This window comes from Taeniopygia guttata, chromosome 25, assembly GCF_048771995.1.
Source record: "Taeniopygia guttata chromosome 25, bTaeGut7.mat, whole genome shotgun sequence".
NCBI lineage: Eukaryota > Metazoa > Chordata > Aves > Passeriformes > Estrildidae > Taeniopygia > Taeniopygia guttata.
The window spans coordinates 1,834,424-1,845,997 of NC_133050.1; the positions used below are offsets into that span (position 1 = coordinate 1,834,424).

At 50.3% G+C, this 11,574-nt stretch overlaps 1 long non-coding RNA gene across 1 annotated transcript; it reads right to left on the bottom strand.

Moving 5' to 3' along the window:
- Positions 1–1,279, bottom strand: LOC140680644 (uncharacterized). The gene is made up of 2 exons (XR_012051999.1): positions 974–1,279; positions 1–274 (listed from the first exon to the last, which is right to left on the bottom strand). It is a non-coding gene; the product is annotated as an uncharacterized lncRNA (long non-coding RNA).
- Positions 1,280–11,574: the final 10,295 nt, after the last annotated feature.

The following is an 11,574-nucleotide window of genomic DNA, read 5'->3' on the forward strand; positions in this document are numbered from 1 at the left end:
TTTGTGTCACTTTATAAAGAGACTTTTATTAATTTAGCAAGCAAGCAGTACGGGCAAATGCAGCGCTGGGCGGCCGGGGAGCCTCTGCTCCCCCCAACGGCTCACACCGCACCTCCCGGTCTTTCAGTTCTTATACCCCTTCAGTTCCGGACTTTGTTACACTCTCGACGTGCTCTGCATCTGCAGGGCGTGTTGCTAGGGGTCTTTTTTCTGCTGTCTGGTGGCCCTCCTGCCCCACTGTTTCCTGTGACTTACACAATCCCTGGGACTTTTCCTGATGAACAAAAACTATGCTATTGTCTTTCACACCTTAGAATTTTTTTAAGCATTCATTCTTGCTTTACACAGTGTAAATGATGAGCTTTCATCTTTCAGCCGGAATTTGCAACAGCTCCTCAGGCTGACTGACCTCAGGAAGACCATCAGAATCACTAAGTTGTGGTCGGGACATTAAAGCTCATCCCATTCCACCCCCTGCCGTGGGCAGGGACACCTCCCAGTGTCCCAGGCTGCTCCAAGCCCCAGGGTCCAGCCTGGCCTGGGACACTGCCAGGGATCCAGGGGCAGCCACAGGGGCCTGCCCACCCTCACCGGGAAAAACTTCCTCTGATACTCATCTAACCCTGCCTTCCTTCATCCTGAGGCCATTCCCATCCCAATGGCTCCGTGTCCCTGTGAGGAATCCCTCTGCCTCAGGCCACAAGCGCTTGTACAGAGCACCCCACACCAGAGTTCCAGGGGCTCTGGGGGCACACGAGCACTCCGAGCCCTTGGCCGGGCTTGTCCTCAGCGCCTTCCCCGCGAAGCCCCGGCTCTGTGCCCGGCGCTGTGCCCGGCCAGGACCGGCCCTCCCCAGCCGCACCCGCCGGGCGGCTCGGAGCGCTCCCGGCCCGGGCCCGCGGCGGGAGGGAGGAGGAGGAGGGAAGGAGGGATGGCGGCGGGGCCGCGCCGGGGCGGCGGGGCCGGCACTCACCGAGCAGCGGGATGCGGCCGCTCCCCTCGTCCTCGGACCCCCTGCTGGAGGTGCCGCCCCGGCGCACACCGACACCGCGGGCACGGGGCCGCGTCCGCCTGCCGCTCCCACTGCTGCCGCTCGGCCCGGCCGAGCCCAGCTCCGGCAGCGACAGCGACAGCGACAGCGGCAGCGGCAGCGACAGCGACAGCGGCAGCGACAGCCACAGCGACAGCGACAGCGGCAGCGACAGCGACAGCGACAGCGGCAGCGACAGCGACAGCGACAGCGGCAGCGGCAGCGACAGCCACAGCGACAGCGACAGCGACAGCGGCAGCGACAGCCACAGCAGCAGCGACAGCGGCAGCGACAGCCACAGCGACAGCGGCAGCGACAGCGACAGCGGCAGCGACAGCCACAGCGACAGCGGCAGCGACAGCGACAGCGACAGCGACAGCGGCAGCGACAGCGAGTGCTCCGGCTCCGGCCGCAGCGCCATCGGGTCCTGCCCGCCCGCCGAGGGAGCGGCGGTGCCGGCGGACACCGGCTCCGAGCGGCCCCGAGGGAGCGGCGGTGCCGGCGGACACCGGCTCCGAGCGGCCCCGAGGGAGCGGCGGTGCCGGCGGACACCGGCCCGGAACCGCCCCCGCCCCGCCCGCCGGGGCTGCCCCGGAACCGCTCCCGGGGCCGGCCCGCGCCGCCCCTGCGGCGTTTGGAGCTCGTAAGAGCACGGAACCAAGACAAAGGGTGTGGTTACTGCGGTACATCGGTTTCATATGAGGCGTTTATCAGGTCACTCCTAAGTCAGAGACGCCCCTGAGCTGCAAGTGTTATAAATTTGCGCCACAACGGAACATTATCCAATTAAGAATTTTATTAATTTACAGCAAGTAGGATATGAACAAGGGTAACAGCGCTGGGCAGCAGACAGAGAACTTCAAAAACCGAAGCTCCACTGACTGCTACCTTGATTCGCTCAAACTTTCTCCTTTTATTCCAATTTCTTCTTTTGTCTCCCTGGAATTTGCAAGCTAATTCTTGCCGTTATCTTGTGTTTGTATAAGCAGTCTCTGGTGTGAATGGTTGTTGTGATCTTATCTTGCATAGGCAGTCTCGGTGTAAGTGGTTGTTATCTTATCTTGCATCAGCTGTGTCCGTTCGCTGTTTGCATACCTCCGTTGCCTAACCTTATCTCAATAGACAATACCTCAGTCTGTATTTTTCTCACAGTTGTCTAACCTTTACATATATCTTAATAAACAATATCTCAATCTGTAGTTTCTTACACAAGGGACCCCCAGGGACCATCCAGTGCCACCCCTGCCCTGCCCAGACACCAACAGTCCCACCCTGGGCATCCCTGGCAGCGCTCTCCAAAGGCTCCTGTCGCTCTGGCAGCCTCGGGGCCGTGCCCGTGCCCTGGGGAGCCTGGGCAGTGCCAGCACCCTCTGGGGAAGAGCCTTTCCCGATCGCCACCCTAAACCCCTCCAGACCCAGCTCCAGCTCTTCTCTGGGTCCTGTCTCCGCTCACGGGCAGCAGAGACCGTGGTGAGCTCTGACCTCCGTCTCCTCCAGGCTGAAGAGGCCAAGTGCCACCAGCCGCTCCTGGCGTGGCCCCTCCAGACCCCAGCCCTTTCCATCCAGATGCCATCAGGAATGTTTTCCAGCCCGGCTGTGCTCGGGAGCTGCCAGGAACAGTGCACTGCTTGGAGAGAAGGGTTTGTGATCCAGCTGGCACTTGTCCACCCTGTCCCTAGGTTACAGGGCACCCATCTCAGTTTAAAACATCCTGAGGAATAACATGAGTGACCGGCAAGAAGCGAGGATTGCGTTTTCAGGGCTCCTCCTACATCTCTGCCATACATTAACACCCATTGCCATGAGGTGTTTTCAGTCCCCAGGCAGCCCTTGAGCTGCGGGACCCCAGAGTGACTGGCACAGGCACCAGTAGTGCAATTCTCTTTCTGAGGGCGCTGCAGTGCTGTGAAGCAAAGTAGTGGGTCGGAGTTCTGTGCTGGCTTAAAAGGCACCACTGACATGGCTAACAGAACAAACTCCTTGGAGTATTTCTGGTGTTATGAATATTACTGGGATTACATAGATCTAATTCCAGTAGATGGAAGCAAGCTGAAGGTTAATAAATGTAAGTATTGTGGAGTGGTAGGTGCTAATCTTGCGCAGGGAAAATGTTGCGTACCTTGTCTCCCTGACCTGGTTTTGTTTCCTTGCAATGGAGTCCATGCCAGTGCCTGGTTTGTGTGAATGGGTGTTTGCCTTCAGGCTGGATAATTACTAACAAACACTCTGGGCTTTATCTTACCATATTTGAAGCTGTAAGACTGCTGACACTAATTCTTGTTTACAAGGACAGATTTTTTTGAGTCATTTGCTAAGGGGAAATTTGATGACTTGTGAATCTGCAGTGTGGGGTGTTAGTTACCTGTGTGCTGCTGTCACCAAAGTTCACTGAAAGAGCAGAGGTTTTCATTAAAATACTGGGTTTTCATCTTGGGACAAGGCTGACATTGCAACTGGTAAACATTCCGACTTTTGTCTTTCCAGTAGCCAGGAACAATAAGCTGCAAATATATTCTTTGGCCTTTCCTCGTTTGATTTAGTGCTGCTGAACTAATAAAGTAATAGTGTCCATTATTCTGCAAATGCTTTGCTGCTGCGGAAACTGATTCTGCTGGGCTTTGCAGTTTATTTCCAAAGGATATGAAGTAGCATTCACCCATCTCACCTTGCCATAGCTCGTTCCATTTCACACCTGGCTTTGCACAGTTAAACAGCAGCGTCTTGTTATGGCTACTTGTAGTGGCAAATGATTTTGGTTTTTCTAATGTAACTGCACTGGTCAGGTTTCGCTAAGATAAAATGACAAGCTGCGCCCCAGGGGATTAACCGAGGGTGATGGGTGGACTGACAAAGACCAAGGGAGAGCCGGCAGGGTGTATTGGAGTCACTTGGGCTGCACGCAGTGCTTTCCCTTGATTTCTGTCAAGCGTCTGCCTGTGGTTGTATCTTCAGTTCATTAACAAAGTTACAGGCTTTACTCATTGCTCTTTAGTTTACTGAAGATGGCTGCAACTGTTCGGATGTGGATTCAGAGATTAAATTGTTTTTCCCAAGGTTATCCCAGTGAAATTATTACATATTCCAGGAAAATGTAATGGCCTTTCAGAATATCTTCATGTCTCTCTCACTAACAATGCGAGAAACTGCCTTTCTGATGGTGAAGGTTGAATTCTGTGTTAGGAGTTGCTTGTCCTTTGCTTGCTTGGACAGCAGTAGGAAAAAGGAGCAGAAAGTTACTCTGAACCACCTCTAGAAAAGTTTTGCTGTGCATTCTGATCAGTCGAGGGTTTATTGCCTCTGAACTTAGAGCACCACACCTTAAAGAAAGTGGTGTGATTATCCACATCCTTCCCTACAGAAAACCCTGCACTCTAATGTTGTAGAGCAACATTTGGTGCTGCTGGGACCAGGCAAATTATGAGCGGCTCCTCTGATTCTCTTAATTTTAAAGTTAGGACAGATGATTACCCCCAAATTCCGCTGGGGAAACCCCAAACTGCTTAGCTAAGCTAGATGTAAGTCTCTGGCATGTGGCTGGTGTAGCAAAACCCAAAAATCAGGAATAAACTTTCTCCCTGTTTTCTCCTTAATAACATTTTTCTACCGTTTGGATCACCTGGTGCATAACAGAGGTGGCATTTGTGTTGTGGCACTTACCTCCCCGGCAATTGATGGGGTATTTTTCTTCAGCTGCCTGTTTTCTTGAAATTTGTAGAAACTGTGCTTCTGAGGCAAGATGCTTGCTCTCTGTTAAATTTAATTGAAATTTGTTGTCAGTTTTATGGAGGAAATTCCCCCATATGTGCCTAAGAGTGACCTCATCAGCCTTATTTCCATAAAAAAGCAGGGTAAACTGATCTCATAGTGACTTTTTAGTCCCACTTGTTCTGACTCCCCTCCTCCCACCCCTGAAAGAAGTAGAGAAGTCTGCCACCTTTCAGGCATTTTTATACTCTAAGAAGATGAAAATAGACATTTTTCCATGTCAGCAGCCTAGGAGGAGTAGAGAGTGCATCCTCTTGGTACTATTATTCTTCCTTCTCCAAATACTAGTGGGAGAACACTGGATTACAAGTTCTAATGAAAACACCAAGGGAAACAATTCCCAACAGCTGGTTGGGATTTTTCATTGTTTGGAGTAAAGGTACCAGTCAAGCAATGAATAGACTTTGTCTGTCTTTGCATAACATTTACATTCTTATTCCCTGAGAAGCTGCGCTGGGATTATCAGCTCCATGTGCTCAGGGCCATTGCCGGGGCAGCCCCAGGGAATTGTACAGTTCCATAGCCCTGCAGTGGGATTGCAGTTCCCTCATTCAGTTTTGTCTGCTAGGAGATTTTTAAATTTTTTTTAATGTGAAACACAGACCTAATTCTCTGCACTTCTTTTCCTCCGTTATGTGGCCGGTCCCTGAAACTTTTTGAGACTGAATTTTCCTCATAAAAATGAATCTAAACCCAGAGAAAAAGCCACGGTCTTGCTTTCTATTTATAATGTTGTGCATCTCTCTCAGTTGTGTACAAAAATAATGAAAATCTTAATTGGCCCATGATGTAATAGGCTATTTATAAGCATGCACACACATATGCACAAAATGTGATGGTAAAATTTAGCAATAGGAAAGCTTTTTATAGATTGGTAAAATATGAAAATACAGGATTCCAGTTAAAGAACAACAACAAAAACAAACAAACAAACAAACAAAAAAAACCCCAAAAAAAAACCCCACAAAAAAACAAAAAAAAAAACAACAACAAAAAAACAACACCACATGAACAAAAAACAAACAAACAAAGGCAAACAAGCAAACAAAAACCAACTACTTGCAGAATTTAAACCCAGGGAATTTTGGTTCAATCTCCACCTGAGCCCTGGAGCCAATATATTTGGCTTCAGTGAATTCCATGAAATCTGTCATAACTGTTTTTAAAAGATAAAGCCAGAATGACTCTGACATGGAATTCTATAAATCCAGACTCTTAATTTCTGTCCCAATGGTGTGGAACACTTCAAAACATTGGGCTTTTCAAAATGTCCCTGCGCAAAGGAAGAATAAAATAAGCTACCCCTCCCCACTGATATTTTTCAGTAGCCCAGCCTAAACTCCTGTTTCTGATAAGGGTACAGCTGGGCCAGCTCTAGTTTTGGGTTTAAAAGGAGCTGGGCTCATTCTCTTAATCTCTTTGTGGCTTTGATGCCAACACATACCGAACTTTTTCACAAAGAAGCACTCAATCAAACATACTGGACCTGTTTCAAAGAACACAGTGTTTTCTGTACTTGCAGAGGGAAGATTTATTTTATCTTGGTCAGTATTTGTCTCTGGAGTCAGTGACCCTTCTTTTTCCACCTCATCTGAAGTGAGCCACCGGCTGTTAGTGCAGGGCAGAGCACCCAAACTTCCCAAGGCCACCCCAGCACCACAGTGACCCCAGGAAGGAGCGTTTTGGAACCAGTGGCCAAAGGTGGTGTGGGGGCGGGAGCGGATCCGTCCCCTCCCTCAGTGAACCCAAGGCTCGGGCAATAGAATTGGCAGAGCACTGAAGCCTCCATGAACGAGCAGCTCCCTTTGCTCCCCCAGCACCTCACGCTCCCACTGAACCGGCTGTGGACACACTTTGGCACTGCAGCCCTCTTGTTCCTGAAATAAACCATGTGCTCCTGGCAAAGCGGGCAGCAGCTTGCCCTCTGCCATGGTGGCTGCAGGGGCACTGCAGCTGAAAAGGGCAAGGGCACATTCTCTTCCACTGCACTGATGTGCTGGGAGGGGCACAGGCACTTGGCAACAAACTCCCCTTGCTATTTCTCTTGGCATAAACTGCTTTCAAGGCTGGAATTCCCTTCCTGAGGACCTCTCCTCAAAGATCCTGCAGGATTAGGCAGTAACCACTAAGGCTTCCTGCAATGTGGTTGTGTCAAAGGAGCCACGTTCCAACATCTGCACAGGTCCAGTCACCAGAACACTCTCTGGAGGCTTTTTCCAGCCCCTCCCTCATCCCTGCTGCCATACCCTGTTAGGAGGCTCCCAAGACCTTCAACAAATTGGCACTTGGAGTCCTCTCTCTGAAAGGAGAAACAGAATGGATCAAACAGCACACCTTTACTAGAGATGATAAACCACCTTGCTGTGATTTATTTCTGTCATGCAGAATGCACCTGACAGAATTACTCTGCTGTGCCCACAGACTCCACAAAGCAGGAGGCGGACTAACAACACAACAGACATGGAAATGAATGTGAAATTGCAGGGTAACAGAGGCATATTGCTAAAAATTTACTGTTCCTAAAAATGGCAGGAGAAGTCTGTGTACTTGAAAATCTCAGAGTTCTTGCAAGACGTAAACGAAGTATTCATTTTTAAAGCTTTTTCCACTTTATCATCATGTTACTGAGCAAAATACTCGGCTTAAAAATAAACATATTTATCCCTCATGTATTCAATTCTGGCCATCAAAGGAGCCATTGTGAACAAGGCAAGTCTAGAAATGTTTTCTGGAGTGCCCAGAAATCATTAATGAAAAACAGCATCCAATGAGATTTGTTTAGGCTTTGAAACCCTCCTATGTTATAATTTTCTAGGTTTGAAACATACTATGAGAAAACAATTTTAGGACTGATGAAACTATTAAAGCCAGTCACACACAAAACTTGTCCTTTTTGCTTGAGTTCTGTTTGTTTATTAAGCCCCACTTCAATTCCACTTCTCCCAGTTCCAGCACTGAAACCCAGTGAAGTGCTTGAAAGGAGCCACTGGTGTAAACTTGCACCCCCTGCCCTGTGATCCTCTCTGCTGAGTCCCCCACGCACTGTCCTTGGCATGACAATCATCCAGTATCTCTGTGGAAACCTCACGTCTCTTTTCTTATGGTAATCCCGATACACTCACCCAACAAACGCACGCTCACGTCCCCAGTCAAGGCTGGAGAACTTTTACCTTCACTGTTTCTCTGCTCATCCATCTCTGTCAAGCCCAGGGACGGGCAGGACCCCCTGTGCCCTCCCAGCTCACCCACGTCCTGGTGAGAGGAGGCAGCTTCTCTGGGCACCCTGTGCCAGGACCTGTCCACTCTCCCAGCCAGGAATTCCTTCCCTAGACCCCATCCATCCCTGCCCTCTGGCAGTGGGAGCCATTCCCCGTGTCCTGTCCCTCCAGGCCTTGTCCCCAGTGCCTCTCCAGCTCTCCTGGAGCCCCTTCAGGCCCTGGCAGGGGCTCTGAGCTCTCCCTGGATCCCTCTCCTCTCCAGGTGAGCACCCCCAGCTCTCCCAGCCTGGCTCCAGAGCAGAGGGGCTCTACCCTTCAGAGCACCTCCATGGCCTCCTCCGCGCTTGTTCCAACAGCTCCACATACTTCTTGTGCTGGAGCCCAGGGCTGGGGCAGCTCTGCAGGTGGGGTCTCACCCGGGTGGGGGAGAGAGGCAGAATCCCCCCCATTCCCCCACCTCTTTTGATGCAGCGTTGATGCAATTTTGGCCGTGCATGACACCCATCTCTTCCCCCACTGCGTAACTCCAAGGGTTAACTCTCCTGGCAAGGGCCCTCCGCCCTCCAGCAGAGTCCCTTGTTCTTACCTGCACACCTGCACACAAACCAGGCACTGCCACAGTGCCTTCCAAAGGCCACGCAACAGCTCTCTCTACTTAGGCCACAGTGGAATCCTGAGACACGGAGAGGTCCTGGATGGAATCCACGGTCCGACTGCAGCCCACACGTCTCTGCAATACAGAGCGATTTGGTGCCAGCTTTGATGGGTGCCTCTGGGAGAGCGGGGAAGGCTGATGCCTGTACAAGCCCTGCCCTGAGCTATCCATGTCCCAGTCCCTCTTGTCAGCACTGCACGATCCCACAGAAATAAGACAAAAGGTCTGGAGAACAGGACCACTGATTTCAAACCCATCTGCCTGCCAAGGCAGCTGATGATCACACTGCTGGGATGCAGAGCATTAACATTTGCTTCAATGATGTGTATTAACATCCAAAATGACACAGAAAAATAAGGGTTTGTGGCCAGAGATGGTTCCTGGCCAAGGCTGGCACAGGATGCTGATAGCCATGCACAGCACAATTCTTCTGGCTATCACCTTCATACCAGACAGTGTAAAGTTGGAGAGAAACCCAAGCTGGATGCCCAGAGAGTTGGAAGATCTGCATGTCTCATCCCTCATCCCTGTTTCTTGCTCCGGGACAGGCTCAGTCCAGGGCCCCAGGGCTCCCTGTTGGCTCCAGACAGATCTCTTACCATGAGGAACTCCATTCAGTATTTGGATGTGGGGCACGAGCACCCTCACAGTAAAGTACAGATGTGCAGCTGCCTTCATCCTTCCAATCACACCTCCCTCAGAAAATTATATCAGACATTGTCACTGCACTTGTCTTTGTCCAAACCCACAGAGTCTGGAATTAGCTTCCCTGTCCTTTGAAAGACTTTTTCAGTTGTGTCTTAGCTCAGCTCCAGTTCTGTGATTTTGCCTGGGCCCAGGTCAGTCGCAGCACTGCCTAAGAGTGACCTGCCCTGACCAGATGGGTCTCTGGGTACTGGGGCACTGGAACTCTTCCAGCCTCTTCTCTGCTGTTCCAGGGGTGCTTAACAGCTAACAGAGCTGGCCAGAGCTCTCTTCAGACAGTCCCCAGGTCCCTGGGATGCAAGTTCTCCAGCTGATTTTGAAATATGGATAGCTAGCTGGTGGTATTTGGCTGCTTGATAGACAGGAAAGAAAACATCCTTTTTTGCTAAGAATTATTTTTTTGTCTTCCTTCTGTCAAACAAAGAGGAATGCTGTCTTTAATACACCTGCAGCATAGCAAAGAAAATTCCAAACCTGCCGGGCTGTGCTGGGCCCGCTGCTGAGACACATACACAAACAATCTTTTTTGTTCTTCAAAAAGATAAAAATGCCTGTAATAAAACTTACAGTAAAGTAATATTGTCTCTCAAACTGTTCAAGAAAAGGGACATTGGAGCTTTAATGCCCCAGTGTGAGATGTTGAATAAAATCTTCCTCCGAGTTTGCACCCAGTAATAAAATACTAATTTTTTTTGACAAAACTAGGTAGGTCTATATGAAAACAGCTCAGGAGGCTCTCACGGTGATGAGGACAGAGCAGAGAAGAACATTAAAGGTGAAGTGTTAGTTCCCTGAATTAATGCCCTGATGGAGCCAAATTGTTTTGCAAAGAGACATAACAGTTTCTTCCCCTCGTTTCCGAGTGTCTGAGTCACCCTGTAACTCATAATCTGCACTAGTGCAGATCAATCTGACATGAGTAAGTAACATATCTGGCTCCTGTGCTCCAAGCCACATGTCTCCAATGTAAATGGAAGTCAGGAATACAGAAACAGCTGTGGGAAAAAGAGAAGACAAAAATCAGAACAGATATTCTTCTATTTCCCCACAGGATTACCAAGCTAAGCTGCTTGGTACCTCCAGGACTATGTTTTAAAAGAGTTCCCTAACTCTTTTCCTAGCTGGAAAATCTGGAGTGGCTTTGCCCATGCAAAGCCAACGATCCTACTCACAAGAAGGAACAAACCAGTTTCCTGTTAAATAAAGCAGTAGGAAATCTGACCTGTCAGATACTCTCACTGACCAGCAATAGGGATCAGCATCCAGGCCCACGTGGAGCTGGGTGTTTTTGCAGACTATTTTCCCTCTTGGAATTATATTTCTTTCACACCTTTTATTCCATTTTAGTCCCCGAAAGGGAAGTTTCTTAGAGGGAGTGGGAGTGTTGAAGTGTCAGAAAACCTCACAGTGTGGCCACGCTCTGTGCTGCCCACTCCTGCCCCCGTCCCACCAAAGACACAGCTTCTGCTTTGGGAAGCCACGAGCCTGGGTGGATACGGGAGAACTGATTGAATGGATTTAAAAAGCCATGGAATTTCCTAGTGTCTCCCACCACTGCCTTGTAACATAAGTGATAAGAACAAGACAAGTCACCTGTCTTGTCCGCATCCTCTTCCACCGCTGCTGATAGGCACAGAGATGTCAGAAGCTCGTGGAAGGTGCTGAACAGGCCCTGCTCCTCCATTAGCTGCAGCACGATGGAACTGAGCCCACCGAGCTGCCTGGAGAGCCCAGCCGAGGTGCTGCTGGCCTGGCAGGGCCGGGTGCAAAGCTTGAAGAGGCTGTTCCTCAGTGTCTCATCCCTGAACATCTCCCGCGCGGCCGCCGGGTGTGGCAGGACGCGGTTCCGCAGCCACCTCGGTGCTGGGGACACGTCCTGCTCCCCGAGGGGCTCTGCCCAGCCAGGGACCTCACGCCACGCAGTGACAATGTGAACAGATGCAGAGGGGACAGCCACTGCCTCACCCCCACCTTCACCGGCTCTGAGGGTCTCCCCTCCGTGTGTGGAGGGTGGTGCTGGGAAAACAGGGTCCCAGTGGGCAAGGATGGAATTCAGATGTTCTCTGCATTTCTCCAGCTCAGGCACTTCCACGTCTGCAGCAGGGTCATCTTCTTCCACCCCGTTCTTTTTCTGAGTGTGACGATACACACGAGATGAGGCTTGAGGTTTGTTCTTTAATATTTTCTGTAAGAAGATAACC